Raw genomic sequence first — 4,143 nt, 5'->3', positions numbered from 1 at the left:
AATCAGGGGATTATAATCCAAAGGTTCTGGGTTCAAAGCTCCCTAAGAGCATTTTTCACTTTCCATCTAAATTGTAAAAGGTGAGTTAACTATTACATTCCCGATTACATCTCCTATGCCAGCGTGGCTCAATAGATGAATCAGAGGTTTATAAACCAAAGGTTCAGGGTTCAAAGCTCCACTAATACAAAAGTGAACTCCAACAACTAATACAAAATATCTCAAACGACCAAAACAACAATCAATATGAAACTTCAAAGTGCCTCAATAAAAAAAACATAAAACAGTGGTAAAAAAAATAACAAATAAGTCAGCTATAATACTAATAATGTCAATGACATACAACAAAAATTGCTTTGCTTATTATGTAAATGTATTAAGCTCCTCCCACTGGAGGCGGGCTTTACCCATGCTCCTCCCCCTCCTACCGGAGCTAAAAGAGGGCGTGAAGAGGGAGGCGGGCTGATTCCACGCTCCTCGCCTTAAAAAGAGCAAAGATAGAGATTTACCAGGACCAAGATTCAAACCCCCAACCTTCCACCTGCGAGGCCTCTACTTTTCTCTTGCGCCACCAGGCTTTTCACACTAATTAGAAACTGGAGGTAATATTTGAAGTTTAAGGGAGAGGTGGCAGGTCAAAAGTTGAAAGTCTACAGCAAACACCTCTCCCCCTGACAGAATGACTGAATCTACTAGATTCACTGATGATCAGGGTTCATTATGACAGAACTTTTTTTGAGTTTTAGGTTATTGTTAAACACCATCTGTTGAAAAAAAAATGCAAAGGATGGTTGGAGAGCAAACAGAGGGATGTTCAAACTAAATAAGAGCAATACACTTAAACACAGAATTGATGAATATAAAGACAAAGGCTAATTAACTAATTGTTTATGAGTGAGTTAGTCTGCAGAATCTGTAGTGGATGTGTGTAAAGCAGTGGTTTTCAAAGTGGGGTCCAGGGGACCCTCATGGTTTCTTGAGGGGGTTCTAAATGTCCCCTTACATTTCTGTAACTCCCGAGAGTGTACAAAATGGAACCAAATGGACCCCTAATGGTCCATTTGTACACTCTCAAGAGATATGGAGCTCATTGAAATTTAAATGTCTTAGAAGTAAGGAGTTGGATGATGGATTCAAACCAAAAGACAAACAAGCCGAGGGGAGAATGAGAGACTCCAAAAGTAATGAAGACTGCTGTCACTATGCGAGTCAGGAGGGAGTGCAGGACAGAAAGACCAAGGCAGACTAGTTCAGATACAAGGAGTTTTCTTTTTTTTATTATGACAAAAACCAGGGAACACAAGGAGCACGAGAAGGACTAGGAAGGCACTTGCAAGCTTCACTTGTAAAAGCACAAGAAGATGGCCTACATACACCGAATCAAGGAGACTAGATCAAACATTAAGATACTCACAGACAACTACATACAACAAACAGACTGGCAGTGAAGGGCAAACAGCAACACATTGGAGACACAGGTGCATATGTATGGACAATCAACACACGATTGGCTAGGGCTAAACAAGACACAGGTGAACAACATTTGCAAATGACAGGGTGAGACAAGACAGGTAGCAGCAAACAGGAAACACTCAGACATCACTACAAAACAAAAAGTACACAAGTGTAAATTAAAACCTGAACTAAGAAGATATCCTACTATATAATTGGAGTAACCTCTGTCTGTCTGTCTTGGGTGGTGTCTTGGGTCGACCGGGTATGGGCTAGTATTTCTAAAATATGTAAAGAGCACAACTGTATTGTAAAACACCAAGTATAACTAAGAAACAAGGAACACAACAAGAAAACACAACAGTTATTGTTAAAAAACAGATCTGTTGGAACATTTTTCTCCGCACCCAGATTTACTCTTTCATTGAGAGCAAACAGAGGGATGTTTAATGTCATCAAAATACAAATCCGTTATTGTCATATCTTATAGTCATTAAATAGAGTTGCATCTTCCATATCAGTGTGGCTCAGGAGATATACCAGGGATTTATAAGCTGAAGGTTTAGGCTTTGAAACGCCTTAATATGATTTTTCACTCTCAATCTAAAATCGAAGAGGTTGGTTAAGTATTGCATTCTTACGTGAGTTTCCATGTTAGTGTGGCTCGAGGTATTATTCAGGGATTTATAAATAAAAGGTTCAGGGATCAAACCTCATGAAGAACATTATCATCACTCTATCTAAATTCTAAAAGGTGGGATAAATATTACATTCTCGGTTGCTTCTTCCATGCTAACATGGCTTAAATGATAAATCAGGGGTTTATAAACAGAACGTTTAAGGGTCAAAACTCCAGAAGAAAAAAAATCACTCTCCCTCTAAATGCTCAAAGGTGGGTGAAGTAATACATTCTCTACTGCATCTTCCATGCCAGCTAGCATGTGAGATAAATCAGTGATTTATAAACCGTTGGTTAAGGGTTCAAAACTCCTGAAGAACTTTTTCACTCTCCAGCTAAACTCAAAAAGGTGGGTTAAGTATCACATTCTTAGTTAATTATTACATTCTCAATTCCATCTTCCCTGCTAGCAATTCCATGCTAAAATTGTGAAAGGTGAGTTAACTATTACATTCCCAATTTCATCTCCTATGGTGTCTGCGTGGCTCAATAGGTGAATCAGGGCGTATAATCCAAAGGTTCTGGGTTCAAAGCTCCCAAAGAGCATTTTTCACTTTCCATCTAAATTGTGAAAGGTGAGTTAACTATTACATTCCCGATTGCATCTCCTATGACTGTGTGGCTCAATAGGTGAATCAGGGGTTTATAATCCAAAGGTTCTGGGTTCAAAGCTCCCTATTCACTTTCCATCTAAATTGTGTAAGGTGAGTTAACTATTACATTCCCGATTGCACCTCCTATGACTGTGTGGCTCAATAGGTGAATCAGGGGTTTATAATCCAAAGGTTCTAGGTTCAAAGATCCCAAAGAGCATTTTTCACTTTCCATCTAAATTGTGAAAGATGAGTTAAGTATTACATTCCCGATTGCTTCTTCCATGCTAGCATGGCTCAAATGATAAATCAGGGGATTATAATCCAAAGGTTCTGGGTTCAAAGCTCCCTAAGAGCATTTTTCACTTTCCATCTAAATTGTAAAAGGTGAGTTAACTATTACATTCCCGATTACATCTCCTATGCCAGCGTGGCTCAATAGATGAATCAGAGGTTTATAAACCAAAGGTTCAGGGTTCAAAGCTCCACTAATACAAAAGTGAACTCCAACAACTAATACAAAATATCTCAAACGACCAAAACAACAATCAATATGAAACTTCAAAGTGCCTCAATAAAAAAACATAAAACAGTGGTAAAAAAAATAACAAATAAGTCAGCTATAATACTAATAATGTCAATGACATACAACAAAAATTGCTTTGCTTATTATGTAAATGTATTAAGCTCCTCCCACTGGAGGCGGGCTTTACCCATGCTCCTCCCCCTCCTACCGGAGCTAAAAGAGGGCGTGAAGAGGGAGGCGGGCTGATTCCACGCTCCTCGCCTTAAAAAGAGCAAAGATAGAGATTTACCAGGACCAAGATTCAAACCCCCAACCTTCCACCTGCGAGGCCTCTACTTTTCTCTTGCGCCACCAGGCTTTTCACACTAATTAGAAACTGGAGGTAATATTTGAAGTTTAAGGGAGAGGTGGCAGGTCAAAAGTTGAAAGTCTACAGCAAACACCTCTCCCCCTGACAGAATGACTGAATCTACTAGATTCACTGATGATCAGGGTTCATTATGATAGAACTTTTTTTGAGTTTTAGGTTATTGTTAAACACCATCTGTTGAAAAAAAAATGCAAAGGATGGTTGGAGAGCAAACAGAGGGATGTTCAAACTAAATAAGAGCAATACACTTAAACACAGAATTGATGAATATAAAGACAAAGGCTAATTAACTAATTGTTTATGAGTGAGTTAGTCTGCAGAATCTGTAGTGGATGTGTGTAAAGCAGTGGTTTTCAAAGTGGGGTCCAGGGGACCCTCATGGTTTCTTGAGGGGGTTCTAAATGTCCCCTTACATTTCTGTAACTCCCGAGAGTGTACAAAATGGAACCAAATGGACCCCTAATGGTCCATTTGTACACTCTCAGAGATATGGGGGTCATTGAAATTAAAATGTCTTAGAAGT

The sequence above is a fragment of the Gymnoscopelus braueri genome (assembly GCF_963280865.1).
Source record: "Gymnoscopelus braueri genome assembly, chromosome: 24".
Lineage (NCBI taxonomy): Eukaryota > Metazoa > Chordata > Actinopteri > Myctophiformes > Myctophidae > Gymnoscopelus > Gymnoscopelus braueri.
This window is presented reverse-complemented; position numbering follows the sequence as displayed.